Genomic DNA, 18,088 nt, shown 5'->3' with positions numbered 1-18,088 from the left:
CTTTGCTTGCATGGCACGACGCTTGTTGTACAGGTTTGATATCTTTAATTGACAAATTAAGAATGTAGTAGGATACACTAATCTTGTTCTCGGTGGCTCAAAACATTGTGGTCTGTCTTGTAGATGGTGGAGAGATGCTCTTGTCTTTCCCATTCCCGAGCACCCTAGTGATGCATGGTGCATGTCAGAGAGAGAGGAGACGGGCTTATATCCTGACGAGTGGATAGACGACTTGTGGCCAAAGGAAGCATGGCTCAAGTGTCCTTGGTGGATAGACTACCTGGACAAGGAGTACCCACCCGAAGAGGAAGTGCTATACATAGGTATCATTCTATATAGTTTTTACCTTTGCCATGCAGCAATACAACATGGGCTCAATAACTATTCTTTTTTAATTAATAGCGGAACATACTGCGTCATGGAAGAAAGCGATTGTGATAGAGGATGCTCTATCTCCAAACACATCAAAGAAATTGGACAAAAATAAATAGGCCTCAAAGAAATACTCGCAAGCACCGTTGGATGATGGGCAACGTGGGAAGAGAAAGAAGAGGGCTGTTGTTTCCAGTGACAATGAGAGCGAGCACGTGGTTGAGGAGTATTCTGTAGAAGTCAGCGATAGTGCTCATAGCCTTGGTGCTATGAGCCACAGTGCATGGACACTTTCCTTCACTCCAAGACCAGTAGGGGGCATCCAAGAGTCCCCTCCATGTTCACCATCACATGGCAGGGCTGTAGAGGACCTATCAGACATGGCAAGAGTTGCACAAGATAACCATCTAGGTACATGAAAATGATTAACATTGTGTTGTTCTCTTTAGCATTGCTTGAAATATATATTTGATCTTATGTTTCTACATATAGATATGCATGTAGAGCCACTCCACCTTGCAGTGCATGCTAGTGTCAAGGAGTTGGCAAAAGCTATTCCAGATGTGTTGTGCAATGACAGGTAAGCCACGCTAATTTACAACAATCAAAGTTATGTCCACAATTTTAGTGCTAACAAAGATTGCATGCAGTTCTATGCAGTCACTCTATAGATTCTTGGGCTCTCTATCAGGAACAGGGCAGATGAACCCCAACTTGAGATTGGGTGGTGTACGTTTGATGTACATGGCCTTTCCCTTACACACTAGGCCACATGCAGCTAGCATGGGTGGGGTTCCTTTATGGAACCAATGGGATAGTGAGCTTGTGGATGATGCATTCCTTCTGGCAACCGAGTTTCTTTTGGTTGATGGCATGGTTGTGGTGACATATCATGCATAACATCTGTCCATTGTCACTTCAAACGTAGAGGGAGCTCATTTCCAGTTGTGTTGAGGATATTGTACATACGGCTGTCGGAGTCTAGTTTCACGACAGTTTAGGACTATTTAGAGGGGGTATGTTATTTTTTGTTTTGATACTAAATAGTAACTTCGATGTTTGCATTTCAAAATAATAATGTTTTACTATCATTCGTAGGTTGGTACTTTGTTGCTGGTCATTTTTTCTCCCCCTAGAACCAGTGGGTGTTGGCTTCCGAGGTATGATTGAGCGGATGGAGAGATTGGAGCAAATGTACATGGCTTCTCTACAGATGACGACATGTTGTGGGAGAAGCTACTAGGTTCAAATTCCACACAGTGGACGCTTGATTGTATGGCTAGGCCTTATCGTAGAGGTGTTGAAAGGAGTCCAGCGTTTGCCAGGTGGTAGAAACTTTTTGGAAGTTTTTCTTCATGTTCTTATAAAATTATAGGTATAACAAATCTAAAGATTACTTTTTTTTTTGTAGATGGCTACTAGGTACCTTCATAGACATGGGAGATGCATGCTGATTGTGTTGCATGAGTGGGGACATTGGCAACACAATGTTTACTACTACGCAGGCATTGCATCAATTGTGAGAAGGATTGGGCAGTTTTCAGTGTTTGTCTAGAGCCAGCTCAACGCCTACCTTCCGATTTAGGCTTGACATTGATGTTTCATAGGAGTGTCAGAGCTCAGGTAACTGAGCAACCAAAGCAGATGACAGGGCAGCTTCATCCGCTTGAGCCACCTTTCTTGACACCACTCAGCAGTCAGGGCGGGGCAGTAGCAACACCGTCTCCCACTTTCATGGCCCCAGTTTTGGCATGGCGCGCAACTGGACCATCTCCCAGTGCATTCATTGCCTCCACATCTAAGGCCCCGCCCGGAGTTGATCCATTGCCTCTTTCACTACCTACAACCCCCCCCACATACAATTCGTACCCTTTGCCATTTGGAGGAGTTCCCCCACCATTTGGTGCACTGCCCCCATTGTCACGACCTTTGTTTCCTCCCAGAGCATATGGTCCCCCACCACCCTTCTTTCATCCACCTCACCCATGATGTATCCCCCCCCATACGTGTTTACTTTTGATGCAATGGAACACATAGAGTTGGGGTTTGCTATATGAAATAGACCATAACTGTGTGTAAGGAAATTTTGTTTGTCTTATTAATAGTGTATTGAATGCATCCATGCTGTTTTTTGTTTGAATGTAAGTTGGCCGTGAAACGACAATCAAATTTTAGTTGAAAAGAGAGAGAGAGAGAGAGAGAGAGAGAGAGAGAGAGAGATGGGTAGATCATCCCTTCTTTTGGAAATTCGCTCGCCCGATTCTTAAAAAGCGCTTGCGAGAAATTGCTCGCCCAAAAATTGCGCCCATCTTTCAACATGCAACAACAAACCTCATAGTCAATGTTGACAAATCTGTAATAGCTCTAGGAGGTATGGTCTTAAATCATGTTAAAGCCTTTACATTCTAATGTCATTCCAAATATTTCAAACCGAGTATGGAACTCCATTATTCTCTTTGTTATCAATACTTTCCTAGGGCTTGCTAAGTGCTCATATGGATTCCTAAATCCACTGTATTTTTTGACCCATTTTTGAAAATCAGTTGGTCTGACTCTATGGCTATGCTCATCACTTGCTCTTCTAGCTCACGGATTTTGATAGCTTGGCACTCCATTCTTTAGACAAGACCTATCACTCGGCTGTAGAAGATTGGATGATGAAGAGTTAAGGACAAAATTTGTATAGTTAGAGTTGTAGTCCTGAAAGCGATATGGGTATCTAGGAATGAACTCCTATTCCCAAAAAAGAATAGAATGCTACATACATAACTAATGCAGGAAACTTATGGATGGCTTTTAGCAAGCAGGAGGAAGCGACTTGCAGTGAAAAAGAAAAGAAGTCCTTGACAAAAATATAGAAATTTTGTAACATGGTTAAAGGGTACATGTATGGTCAATGGTCTCAAATCCTTCAAAGGGCTTTGTGACCATTGAAATGACCTTTTGTATATGCTGGATGTTCTTGTGCAAAGGATCCTTTCTTTTTCCAAAACTCACAATGGTGAGTATATTAGCTTATCCAAAAAATTACAAAATCAAGTCATGCTTGTGTGGAGCCATGACAACTCTTAGTGCTCATAGATACATCGCATGACAGGGGAGCCACTAGACCAAGTCTGACCTATCTTAGAATAGAGCACGTATCTAAATAATAATTATTTAATGTGGCACCAATCATCGTGTCCCATTCTTCAGAGTTCATTTGTTTCCCAATGGCGACCATCACTTCCTTACTTTGTTGTAGAATCTCTATGAACCTAGCTATTTCTAGGGCATTTTCAAAGACTTATCACTTCCAGCCTTCCATCTCACCTTCCATACTTGTTTGAAGTAACAAAATCTCACAATGGCAACCTGCAATCATAGATCTTATAGGCATTGTAGGAGAAATTGTCAAATCTACATCCTAAAGAATATGTTCGATCTGCATAATAGTGTTGTGGTGCACTTACTTTCGCAAGATCCATTCCACTAATATGTCAAATCTTTGCCAAAGCTATAGACAACTTAAGAAAAAATAAAACAAAACTCACAATGGTGAGTGGATTATATTAGAAAATCCAATAGATTACAAATTCTAGTCAGGCTCCTGATGACCCACGACATATCCTAGCAACCATAGATACATCGGTTGATGGGGGGGTTAAGAGAAAGTCTTAGCTAACCATACCTTGACCTCAATAAGGCACCAATAATCTTGTTCCATTGTTCAGAGCTCATCCGTTTCCTTTGCAAAGGCGACGATCGATTCCCTGCTTTCTTGTGTAATCTCCTTCAATCTAGAACCTTTATGACAATGGATATCTATGTCAGTTGTCTAAGAAAAAACTATTCACCAATGAGCTGCAAAATATAGGCATATGGACCTAAAATTGATCAATGATTTCATATTAAGATCCCAAAATACCATCTAAACTCCGAGTTCTACTACTCACGGAGGACCAATCAAAAAAATTGCCCTTGGAGATGGTGGTATTTCGGCGGTGCGAGCATTGGAAAGGCCCGATGGTCGGCTGAAGCGGCATGGAACGCCACCTTATATACATGTTGTGAGAATGCTTCGTAGTACATTCTCTCTCTCTCTCTCTCTCTCTCTCTCTCTCTCTCTCTCTCTCTCTCTCTCTCTCTCTCTCTCTCTCTCTCTCGCGTGGTGCTGGTGCAAATGAAAATTTGCAGGCAGCGAGAGCCTATCCGGATCTCCTTCGCATATACGTCATTCCTAGTACGTGGTGCTGAGTAACATGAACGAGCAGTCGACCAGCACGAAAGGCTGTTGAATTATGTCCATCCTTTCTTTCCCCTCACGCGGTGCTAGGATTACTCTCTCTCTCTCTCTCTCTCTCTCATACCCATGATCCGCCCACTATTTTCATCCTCTTTCTCATGTTGAGTTGTACATGATCTGAGTATCAACAATCCACCTCATTTTATGGTCCCCTTTAATCTTGGTTACATCTCTTTAAGACCTTGAAGATTACAAAACACGTGATGTATGTATTTTTTTACAACTTAACATTGTCATTTTTAAAGAGGGGGGGGGGGGAGAGAGAGAGAGAGAGAGAGAGAGAGAGAGAGAGAGAGAGGGAGAGGTGTGTAAACTTATGATGTGGTGAAAATTTGATCATAAAACAAGGACAATGATTTGGTACCATTGCATATGATTCACGTGGATGGATGATCCACTTGAGTAGTTAGAGCATGAGACTAGATCTTACCAATGGCACTCACATATTTTGGATGTTCTCATTCACAATTTTTTCTCTTCTTATGGGTTTGGTGTTGTAAAGTGTGAGCTTTGTCCTAAAGTGTGAGTCAAGGAGACGAGAGTGTATTTATCCCACATGTCATGGAGCAAGGATGTAGAGCTACTCAAAGCTCATTTCATGAATGAAACACAACTCTATTTTGCACTGCATGCTTGTCTATGGTGAGCTTGTTCTACGCTAAGTCAATACTCAAGATTGTGTTTATGAGTCCAAGCTAATTCTATCTTGGAACCTAATTCACTTGAGTAATAACCTTGCTTACACACACTCACGCATTGACGCTATGTTTCTCTTTCATCCACCATAGCTAGCACGATCCAATTCCTAACATTTGGTATCAAAGCCATGGTGTGCTAGCTAGGATTTTCATTATTCATTAGTGTGTGTTGATCATTAGCATCTCCATTAGATTGATTAGCATTTCATAATTGTTGTTACGACCCATTGACATTTTCATAACTAGTTGCATCTCTCACTAATTAAGCAATAATCTAGCCATGTGTGGGCATGCCCTTGGCACACCCAAGAGGCCACTAGCCTCCATGGCTACTTATAATTGATTAGGGAGAGGATTAGCATCCTTTGAATTGCATTTTAGATTGCCTTTTTGAGCCTTCAAGCTTTGCAATCAGAGCTCAAAAACCTCTTAAACTCCATGTTACCATATACATGTGGTAGTGATGTGTGTGAACACACTAGGACCGCTGGGGCATTTTTTCCCTCTTTAGGAGGTTTTTTCCCTCGAGCATTATATATATGCCCATCACTCTAGGGCTATCTATCTTTCCATTGCACACAAAGTAACACACTCTCTATTGTGTGCCTTGAGCTTCCTTCATCTTCTCCAAGCTGTGCGCATTTCTCTGCAACCCTAATTCCAACAATTGGTATCAGAGCAGGTTGCGTCCTCTCGGGCTTAGTTGCCAGCTGCTCCAGCACACGCTTGCTCACTTTTTTCCGATTTCAGTGATTTTTGGCAAGCGTCCACAGGTCGACAAAAATTTCAGGCTCATTTCGGCCTCCGTTTCCACTACAGGCAGTACTGCACAGGCTATTTCGTCATGTTGTGCAATTTTTTTGTCAGTGCCGTTTTCTGCATAACAGGTGCCTTACAATCTTCTAGGGCTTGTGCTATATAGCACGAGTTGTTCCCGCTCCATTTCTTCTATTTTCAGGAAGTTTTCACATCAGGTGCAGCATTTACCATGGCTGACAACAACAACACAGATGTGTTCAAGATGTTTGCTGTTGAGGACAGGTTGGATGGGGACAATTACCCTATGTGGGCGTATATGATGCAACACGTTCTTGTGTCAAAGGGTGTCTGGAATATTGTGTAGGGCATTGATGTACGTCCTAGTTTTGGGGATGTAGGCGATGTTGAGGATGTTGCAGGTCTTGCTGCAAGGATTGCTGTTGTTAGAGTTGTTTTGCCTACGGCAGAACAAGCTTGTTGGGGTGTAAAGGATGCGCAAGCTCATGCATTGATTGCGTTGTCTCGGAAGCGCACCATTGTTCCTCACATTCGTTCAGCAAAATATGCAAAACAGGCTTGGGATATTTTGGCTGGTCTTTATGCAAGTCACAATGAGGCTAAAATTGCTTTGCTGCGTAAAGAGCTAGAGTCGAAGATTATGCATGATGAAGATGATATTGAAACTTTCCTTGCTAGTGTCAAGGATATCAATGAGCAGCTTATTTTTGCAGGTGAAGTCATTTTAGATAGTTCCCTTGTGCAGATTGTTCTTGATGCCTTACCAGATTCTTACCAGACTTTTGCTAGTACTTGGAGACTTATGACCCAAGGAAATCCAGAAGTTGTCAAGTTTGATGCATTATGCACATTGCTATTGCAAGAGTCACTTTTCAGAAAAAACAGGACTAGACAGCGTGCAATTGAACAGGCTTTTATTGCTTCTTAAAGAAAGGGTGGTAACAGCAATGCAACCACTTCTTATGGTTCTGCTGTGAGTGGCAAAACTTTTGTTCCCAATGCTTCTGCTGGCACGACTTCGTCTGGCAATTCTAGTGATAAGGGCAAAAAGAAGATGTGTTGCCATTATTGTAAAGCTAATGATCACTTGATCAAGTCGTGTCCTAAGTTGAAATCCAAAGAGGCTAAGAAGAAAGAGGGTGGTTCCACTGCAAATGCTGGTTCCACTACAAATGCAGCCATTGTTGAGTCTTCTGTGAAAGAGATTGTAATGCTGATGTTGATGCAGAATGGGCTTTTAGCGCAGAGTACACTTACAATCTTGCTATCCATGATGCATGCTTGTTGTTAGTTGCTGCAGATTCACATGTGTGGTATTTTGATAGTGGTGCTACAAACCACATTACCTCACATCGTGAATTGTTTACCTCTCTCGAGTCTGCTGTCCCTCATGGGAATTCAGTCACTTGTGCCAACAATGCCTCTTATTCGGTTCAGGGAGTTGGAAAGATTATGCTTACTGCTGCAAATGGTAGTTCCTTCACACTTGTTGATGCACTTTATGTACCTGGGATCAAGAAGAATCTCTTGTCTATATCCGCACTTGCTAGACATGGACTTGTAGTCAAATTTGTGGATAACAGATGTACAGTTCATGATATCAGTTTTGGTGATGAAATTGTTGCATCTGGCCTTTTGTGCCGTGGGCTGTATAAGCTCACTTTGTATGGCAAATGTGGACAAAATTTTGCAAATGCTGTTGTAGATTCAAGGGCTATTTCAGATGAAAAACTTTGGCATGCACGTTTTGGTCATCTGAATTTTGCCAGTTTGCTGCGTTTGCAAAAATCTGATATGGTTGCTTCTTTGCCGCCTCTTAAAGCACCTGTCAAACATGTTTGTGAAGGCTGTATTTTGGGTAAGATGCAGCGTTCTAAGTTTCCAAAGGATGGTTAAGTTCGGGCCACATGCAAGTTGTAGCTTGTGCATAGTGATGTTCGTGGGCCCATGCAAACTCCGTCCTTGGGAAATTACCTTTACTTCGTGACTTTCATTGATGATTACTCTAGTCATTCATTGATGATTACTCTAGGCATGCATGAATATTTCCGCTTAAAGCGAAGTCCAAAGTCTTTATGTGCTTCAAACAATTTCTAGCTATGGCTGAAAATGTCTCGAAATGTACTATGGGCACCCTCCGTTCCGATCGAGGGGGGGAGTATATGTCTCATGAATTTAATGCATTCCTGGCTAGTCGTGGGATAAAACACCAATGTACAGTGCATTATACACCTCAGCAAAATGGTGTTTCTAAGAGAAAAAACAGGTCACTGACAAAAATGGCACGATGTATGGTCAAAAGTCAAGCTTTGCCGCATTCTTTTTGGCTTGAGGCCATCATGTGTGCCACTTATGTACTTAACATGTGTCCTATGAAAGCTTTGCAATCTATTACTCCATATGAAGCATGGCATGATAGAAAGCCTTCTATTGAGCACATCCATGTTTTTGGCTATTCGGCATATGCTTTGGTGCCACAAACACAACGCAAAAAATTGGATGATAAGGCTATCAAATGTATTTTTGTTGGTTATAGTGTTGAAAGCAAAGGTTATAGGTTGTATCATCCACAAACAAAATGTATTCTGGTTTCACGGGATGTAGTGTTTGCGGAAGATTCTGTTCAGCCCTTGTTATCATGTACTAGAGACAGTAATGTAAGCTCACAGGACATTTATGGCACTTTTTTGCCTCTTTTCAATGGTGGAAATACAAATGTAATTTCCAATGAGGCAAATGTACAGCCTATGGGGGTTTCTGAAAATGTTACAGATCAGCCTATTACTGATGCAGATGTACATGATGTACTTGATGAGGAAAGGGCTGAAAATGAGCAGGCTAGAGGTATGCCAAAATGGCTGGTGCACACTTTGCGTGACAGTCAATTGGATGCACCTTTGTCTAATCGTACTCGTTCAGGCTCTCGCCATGCTTCTTATGCATCACATTGTTATGCTTTGGTTGTGTCTAGCTTACATGATGTTGAGGAGCCTTTGTCTTTTGATGGATTGTCTCCAGGGGGGATTTGTTACCATATACATGTGGTAGTGATGTGTGTGAACACACTAGGACCGCTGGGGCATTTTTTCCCTCTTTAAGAGGTTTTTTCCCCCGAGCATTGTATATACGCCCATCACTCTAGGGCTATCTATCTTTCCATTGCACACTAAGTAACACACTCTCTATTGTGTGCCTTGAGCTTCCTTCGTCTTCTCCAAGCTGTGCGTGTCTCTCTACAACCCTAATTCCAACACTCCATCCCCAACTTTGCCTAAAAATAGGTGTGTGTGTGTGTATGGAATCCTGCTGAGCTTGGCTTAAGAACTTGCTTTTCGGAGGATCCTTCACAAGGAAAACCGTGGGCTTGTTGGCAAGCCCAAAATAGGCAACCCATTCTTGGCTTAAGGTTATGGGGTCAAAACCCTTGGCTAATTTGGGGAGAGCGGGCGGACCCAAAAAACGCATGAAAAGGATCTTTTAGGTGGGGCGGGTCCGCTGGACAGCATTCACGCGCGGAAGTTTTTTTCCTCTTCGGCGCTGCCCGCTGCCCGGAGATTGGCCGACTTGCCTGCACCTGCCCGGATGCGCTGCCCGAAGCTGCCCTGACTGCCCGCTTGTGCCCAGCTTGCCCGCCTGCGTGACTGTCCGACCCTGTAAGAGCTCTTTCCTGCAGCATCATCCCATTTTCCCAAAGCCTTCTAAGAGGAAGTTCTCACTTCCATTGAGCCTAGCTCAAGGGGCCGATTCCCACGGTGCTGCTACCCAAGTCCGCCCTGGCCGCGACCTGCATAAGCCCGCCTTCCCGCAGCTTTGGTACACCGAGGTGAACCCTAAGCCACAAAAGAGCATTTCCAAACAATTTAAGGGAGGCTGAAAAGTGAAACCCTTATCGAGCACTCCAAGGGCTACCAAGCTTACGGCATTACGACAACAAATTTATTACCAAGCTTCAAGGAGTTCTTTTGAGCATCAAAAGCAAAAAAAAGAGTTATTTTCCCTATTTGTGAAGAGGGGCTTCACTCTAGTGAAGAGGAGCTTCACAAAAAGGTATCTCTCTCTCTCTCTCTCTCTCATTCTTTCTCTCTCTCTTCCCCTAAAATTATTGCAACCAAGCACAAAATTTTGCAAATAAATTTTCTATCATCGATTGTGCTCATGTAAAGAGGTAGACACTGGCTAGGAGAGTCTCCTAAGCTAAGACCCCTCTATCAGCACAAATGGGGGACAAGGGAATAGAAAAATTCAACGGGGAGGGATTTCACACTTGGCAAACAAAATTAAGAGGATATCTTATGAAAAAAATGTTTGTGGTCTATCATCAGCACTGCCTTAGAGCAACAAGCCGAACCCGATGGAGTGCACACTAGGGCATCTACACTCATAACAAGTGCACAAAAATTTTCCAAAGACGAACAAGCATTAGGAATCATCATCACCTCCTTGCATGACAATTATGTGCACTTCATAGACGAATGTACACATGCACATGATGCCTGGCATGTTCTAGAAAGAAAATTTGGAGCCAGGGCCAAAATAAGCAAAGTTAGAGTTAAAAGACAGCTTTACAAATTACTATGATTGAAGGGGAGGACATTTCTAGCCTAGTGAATAGGCTTAAGAGCAATGTCACGCAGCTCACTTACATCCAGGTTGAAGTACCAGAAGATGACAAAGTGGCCATACTATTAAGTGCACTTCCACCTTCTTATGACCACTTAGTCACAATTCTTGAAGAAAAGGAACTAGTGCCACCATTTCAAGATGTCATTAAATCAATCCAAGCAGAAGAAAGAAAGCAAAGAGGTTCATTAACCTCATCAGGAGGAGTTTTTATTGCAACATCCTCAAGGGGAAGGCATTCGCCATCAACATCGACAAACGAAAGAAAGTGTTATGAATGTGGAAGAATGGGACACGTAGCAAAAGACTGCTACACAAACAAACCTTGCAACAAATGTGGTAGGAAGGGACACCCTCCTTCTCGGTGCTACTCAAATGGAGGTAGTAGCAGTGGAGAAAGCAGCAGCAGTAGAAGCAACAACAGAAGCAACGAAGGCAAGAGACCTGACAGAGGACCAACTCACATAGTAGAAGACAAAAAGGATGAAGATAAGAGCAACATTGTCTTTCATGAAGACCCATTTTGAAGATGCAGACTCTCTACTTGTAGGGGAGGACTTTTTCCTGTGTGGATTCCATCATCTTGTGTGGATATCACCATCCTTTGTGGACTTTATTTTCCTATATGGATATCACCATCCTATGTGGATTTTGTTAGCGTGTGTGGATCATCCATCTTCAGTATCTTGTCATAGTCCAAACCTCAAGGGGAGGATTGTAAAGTGTGAGCTTTGTCCTTAAGTGTGAGTCAAGGAGAAGAGAGTGGATTTATCCCACATGCTGTGGAGGAAGGATGTAGAGCTACTTAAAGCTCATTCCATGAATGAATAAACACAACTCTATTTTGCACTACATGCTTGTCTATGGTGAGCTTGTGCTAAGCTAAGTCAATACTCAAGATTGTGTTTATGAGTCCAAGCTAATTCTATCTTGGAACCTAATTCACTTGAGTGATAACCTTGCTTACACACACACTCATGCATTGACACTATATTTCTCTTTCATCCACCATAGCTAGCATGATCCAATTCCTAACAGGTGTTAGCAGAATGTCCTTCATTAACAAGCTTGAACTCTTCTTATGGGTTTTCAATATATTGCTGCCAACTATTCATGTTGTTTTTGTTATGAATATTATATTAATCTCACCCCCATTTAAACCATATAGACACAAGTAGAAACACATGTGAGGTTGACATTAATTTCTCCAAAAAAAGTGGCCCAATCAACTCAATTTCCTTTCCTATTTTCTTTCATACATGTAGCACCAGAGGCCCCCCCAAAACACACACACAAAAAAAAGACCGTGTCGTGCCATGATGGAAAAAAAAAGAACCCAAATCTAAGTAAAGGAGGACGGTGAAGTTGGAGTCCCCTCAATGCCCGCACAAGCGCTTTTATTTACGAGTGCAATAGCTTAGGGCTATACAAAGAAAATCCATTGCTCACTTCAAGGCCTTATTCCTAGGCATACTACAAAAGCACCCTTAGATAGGTATGACAACTCTGCCATTGCAATGTTGCCAATCTGCCTTTACTTGAGATAATGTCAGATTTCTTACCATAATCCAACTCAATTTACATCTCTTTCTGGTTAACCTTAGTACCCTTTTAGTTTGTCTTACTCTCTTACAAGCGCTCCAATAGCTTGCCAGCAAAGGACTAATGCAGTAACCCACCACATCCTCATGCTTCGAATGACTAGGTAGGTCAAGGAAGAGCTAACCTACCCAACCAATCTTTTCTCAAAAGGAAGAGGTTCTCTTTTCCAATTCATTGCATCTACCATTGCCCATGCAAAACCATTAATGTTGGAGCAACATTCTTAAGAACCTTTAAAAATGTATCTGTTGAGTTGCAAACTCAACACCTATTAACCACGTGGGAACAAGGATAACCAATCTATGACACTAGAATGATGGAAAACTTACTCTAATTTCCTCTTCTTCACAAAGGAACAATCCCAAGTCCTCAAAGACCAATTACTCAAAAGGTATTGGGATGACCTTGGGTGATAGAAGGTGATAGATTATTGTAGCCCAAAGAACATTGTAGTCCACAAATGTAATTGCATTTTGCCTCTCAATCCCTGTTTTTTTGGGGAAAGTAGCACTCGATACATTTGAAGGGAGATTCTCCATAACACTCTGTGTCCGAGGAAGAGCAACAATCTACCATATGCATATACCTTACTCTTATAATCTCATCATGACCTTGATTTCCCTCGTAAATAGCTTGGCTCTCAGGATTCATAGATACATCATTGCAAACCAACACTTAATACTTTTATGCTACAGTCATTTTAGAGAATACTCTTTGCAGATAAGTTAATGAGAGCACCATCCAAAATTTACTATCAATCCGCACACGTGGCCCGATTTTTAGCAATTATACTAAGGTTATGGTACATTGAATTAGAGTAGAGGATAACTTATGTAGAGTCCTTATGCCAATCATTCATCACATTGATTCCACTACGAAGGCACTACTCAATTATGAGTTAGCTTACTTCTATAAACTCCTTGCAATCATTTGTGGCATTGTCTTCCACTATGGTGAAGGTACAACTCTCACTTCTTATTTAGATTTGTGCTCTCTTGTATATGAATGTAGGGTTTTCAATGTTTCAAAATCTCAGTGTTGAGTTGTTGCCACTTTTTAATGGACCCCACTTGCATCTGGGTGAAAGCATGTTAACGTGTCACGCTTTTTGTGCTAGTTAGCATTTTCAAGTTAGCACATATTTAAAAAGTTGGGAGTCCGGAAAAAATTCTAGTAAAAGTTTTACAAATAATATCAAAACTTATCGGAGGTTGTACATTTGGATTCCTTGTTTCAAGAGCTTTCTATCGATATATCATACGCCATAGATCTTGGAGATGTAGCTTATGTTATTGTACTAGTAAGCATATGTCAAAATTAGCTAGCTAGCATTTTTCAGGACATGAAAAAGTGTGACACATTAACATGCTTTCACCCATCTTCAATCCCCTTTTGTTGCATGATGTGAGTCTTGTTTACAAGATACTTCTCATTACGTCCAAGATGTATTCTAAGAGTTGAGCTACATTTGATTTTCTTGTTGCTATGGGTCCCTTAGAAATAGACTGAGTTGCTCTTGAGTGTCCAAGGTGAGCACTAAGCATACAGAATCCCTATGTAGCTTGAGCTTAGGAATTTCTTTTGCATGTGAAATTTTCCATTCTCATTACTATGAGAAGTGTCATGGTAGAGATGGTGATAGAGGCCAACCAAGGTAAGCAAAAGTATCCGCTCGTATAGAAGTGCAAGTGTACGATGGGCACTAGATCTAGGCTAGACCCTAACCGTTATCTAATACAACTCTTATCATTCTTTGGTAGCTTTGATTTCCTCAGACTTAATCATGTAGATCTACTTCTCCTTTTCAAGATCACAACTGGATGTTTGCACATAGCTTCCTCTTCCATAAAGTGATCTTAAATTAGCATAGCTCGACAAAGTGGGGCCAGCCACGAAGAGAAACAGGAGGAGATAGAGACTCTTATGGAGACCCCAAAGCAAATAGATAAAAAGCTGAGATCTAGCTCTCAACAACTTTTTGCATGCTCAAATTCCTCACACAGGCCTAATACATGATCAAGTCTTTTAGATAATATGATTTCCTTCACTAGATTGCTCTGATTGAAAATGCAATTAAAATTGCATCAAACTCTCCCAACATTATCTCCCCCATGCATAGCTTGCAGCTTATGAATATCACAATGCACAAGGGCCCTTACTCAATGCTCAAAGAATAGAGCCAAGATCATCTGCCATTAAGAAATGAAGCGTCCTTAAAGTTCTTAAAATTACTTTCTTGATCTTCACAACCTAGAAGACCTACATGCACTCCACTGCTTTTGTGAAATAGAAGAGTATGTCATTTGATTGCTTTGCAAAAATAGCTAATTGACATTGATAGCCGTTTTTCGGCTCTTTGTAATTGCCACAGTGAGTTACCTCACCCTACCAAAATCACCCAAACACTGTGGCTATCCCTACCATTTCACTGTACATAGGCGTGCGTGAGTCACGGGACTTTTCCCATATCTTCTTAAAAAACCCTCAATTAGCTAGTCATTGGGCTAGTTGAGCCAAAAAAATAAAAAAATAAGAAATATAAGTATATTATGGCCCATTTGTGTGTAAATATTGCATTGTATATAGGGCCTAAATAAAAAGATTTTTTCATAATTATTTTGGTATTTATTTAAATATTTCTACCTAGGTGTGTGTTATTTATGCTCTGTACATTGCCTCACCATTACCACAATTTTTCTTACCATTTTGCATACTCTTTATTCCATATAAAAATAATCTCATGCAAGCTTCTCTTATTTTTGGTGTAACTCCACCCCAACAAAAATCCAAAAAAACTAGTTTTATTTATGTGTATATTTTTTCACTATTGTGATTTTTCCCTTCCTACATCTACTTTGTTTTTTTCTAAAAAATTAGAACACCAAGAAGATTTATCTTTTTATGGTAGCCTCATAATGAGGGAGATTTCTTTTGACCCCTTTATATTTTTTCCACTTATATTATTTATATTTGACATGTACATATTTTTTAGACCCCTCAATATTTGATTTTCTTAGTTGTACTATTCACTTATATCATAATCTCAACAATATCTTCAATTATAGACCTACCAAATAAGGTCAAGGGTAGGTGGCATGCATACATGCACTATGGAGGGCTCACTCTTGGAGGTATTCAAAAGAATCATCCAAAGAAGGACCCCACAAGGACCTTGTGCAGTGGAAAAAAACAGTCGGTTTTGCTGAATTTTTAAAGTTCACTTGCTCTCCGAATTTGAAAAGGTGATACAAACAAAAGTTGTAGCTCGTGGGCTGAAATTTTGCCTCAAATTTGTTCATATTTTTTTGAGCTACGAGCTGTGAGCTATGATTTTATTAGTGGACCCCAGTTTTCCCATGCTATGCAGCCACACTCTCTCTTCCACTTTATCATTTTCCTCTTTCACACACACTTCTCCACTCATCATCCCACCTCTCTCACCACTCCTCTCTGCACCCTACTCACCTTCTCCTTAACCTTGAAGAATAAGAGAAACCATGGTGAACTCATACCTCCCACACACAATTCCATTCCAAAATTGACCACCTAGTCTCATTTTTCCTCCTCCAAATTACCCATATCTATCAAAAAAACCACAAAATTCAGCCTCTTCTCTTAAAAGATAGCATCATGGTGGTTGATTACTCAGCTTCAATTACCTTGTCTCTCAAGGAAGGTCAAGAGTGGAGAAAAAATATACCGTCAAAGCTAGTGGACCGTCAACAAGCGTCAAAATTGACCCTACTCAAGACACTTGGAGAATCAACCTTGTAAGAAACCCACCTTTTCTTACCTCTTAAGAGTTTTTCTTCCTTATTTGTATCCTACATAGATACTCCCATTGTAAATATCCAATTCCATTTGTAAATTAATACTAACTCTACTAACACTAACCCACTATGAAAAGCCCTATCACCTCCATTTCTCTCCTCTCACTTTCCCCACCAACTTCTTGATAATTCCAAGCAAAAGAAATTAGATAAATTGCTGAAATCTAACCCAACCATGGTTAGAGGAGTAACCCTAGCCTTCAAAATTGCTATAAAAGGAGGGTGTAGCTAGCACAAAAGGGGGGAGCCATAAGCAAGAGCACTATGCTATAGCTTGAGAAGCCAAGCTCAACCTCTCTAGAAGGAGCTCTTGAGTGGAAGCTCATTGTCTTATGCATGTGCATGTGTTGTAATAGGGGATTAGCAAGGAAACTCTATGCCATTGTAAGAGAGAGAGTGATCATTCAATTGAGAGTAGGAAATCTATCATTTCTCCTACTAGTGTAAGCCCAACATTTGTTGAATCAAGGAGGGTGGATTTGGACCAAGCTTGGATACTTTGTCTCCCTTCCAACGTGAAGTAATGGACAACAATGATGCGTAAGTGCCTTGGTGTTTTTTGTTAAGTTCTTGATAGCTTGTCTCTGGTGTTGTCATCAATCTAGCCATAAATCCCACATACTGTAAGAGGGCAACAGGGTGGAGAGGACTCCCCTGGCTTTAAGACAGTGATTGGGGTGGCTTTTCTTATGATGTGTTGTGGTGAAATTTACGCAAGCTATGTTGAACAAATACTAATCTCACTTTGATTTGTCATGACAGATTTGTAAGAAGGTATTAATGCAACAAGCACCCCCTCCCCCTTTCTCTCTCTTTCTTAAATATATAGTTGTGTTTGCTTGATCATTGCCGATACGTTTCAAAGTAGCCCGAGCACTATCTCTCTCTCTCTCTCTCTCTCTCTCTCTCTCTCTCTCTCTCTCTCTCTCTCTCTCGTGTTTTAGTGTGTGAGAGTGTTCCATTGGTGTTAGGGTTAGTGTAAATTCCTTGCTTGTTTGTGGGTTGTTCTAACGATTCTCCTCTTTTGCGCCCTAGTTTGCTCTTAAACTAGGTGGTGCCCCTTGTGTAGTTGGGATTTGGCTGTGGGTTTGTTGTTTTGGTTTGTGTTGTGTTGTGCCCCAGCCCCATTGAGCAGCACGGGAGCCTTGAAGGGTGTCTAGAGGTTGCTCTTCTTGTTGCCCGCCCCGGACCACCTCAAATTGGTGCCCCCACTGAGGATGTTTGTTTTTTCTTTGTCCAAGTTGTTACAAGAAACAAAAAAACGATCATTTGTTCTAACTGGGAATGTGTGTGCAGTGAAAGTTCAATCCTTAGAGATCTAGCTCTATTACCAATTGAGTTGCAGGAGCAAGTAGTAAGGCGTCTCCCTCATAGCAAGAGGGTGGTGAAGTTAAGACGGAAGGTCCTACGCGTGGATTCCATTTTCCTCTTGTTGTTGGGCACTAAGGAAGACCGCGCATTCATCCAACTAGTGTGTGCCCTAAGATTGGTAAATAGAGTGAAATTTGGCGTTTGGCGAGTGCATTTCACCATTGAGGAAGACTCTTCAGGAAACTTGCGGCCAGAGTTCATGCTTCATAGACTCACATTTGGTGAATTTTTCCCTCATTTGCGTCTTATTAATAGTCTTCCTTTCGCTTTCAACAAAGGAGATAGGGAGCTATTCAGAGCTTGTCTTAATAAAGAGAGCATAGAGAAGATTGCAAATTTGTATAAATTCTCATCCTTCTCTACTTTCTATGACACTTTGTTCATAGAGACATTGTAAATCTCTTTATGCTTTTGAATGATTTAACCATAATCCTAAGGAGTTTTTGTCCAGGAATTTTGTAGCACAAGTGGAGTCTTTAAATCTTGCAAACTTGATTGGACTTGATGAGGATGTTCTTTATGAAATTGTGAGA

The sequence above is a fragment of the Adiantum capillus-veneris genome, chromosome 25 (assembly GCF_014529385.1).
Source record: "Adiantum capillus-veneris isolate H3 chromosome 25, ASM1452938v2, whole genome shotgun sequence".
Lineage (NCBI taxonomy): Eukaryota > Viridiplantae > Streptophyta > Polypodiopsida > Polypodiales > Pteridaceae > Adiantum > Adiantum capillus-veneris.
This window is presented reverse-complemented; position numbering follows the sequence as displayed.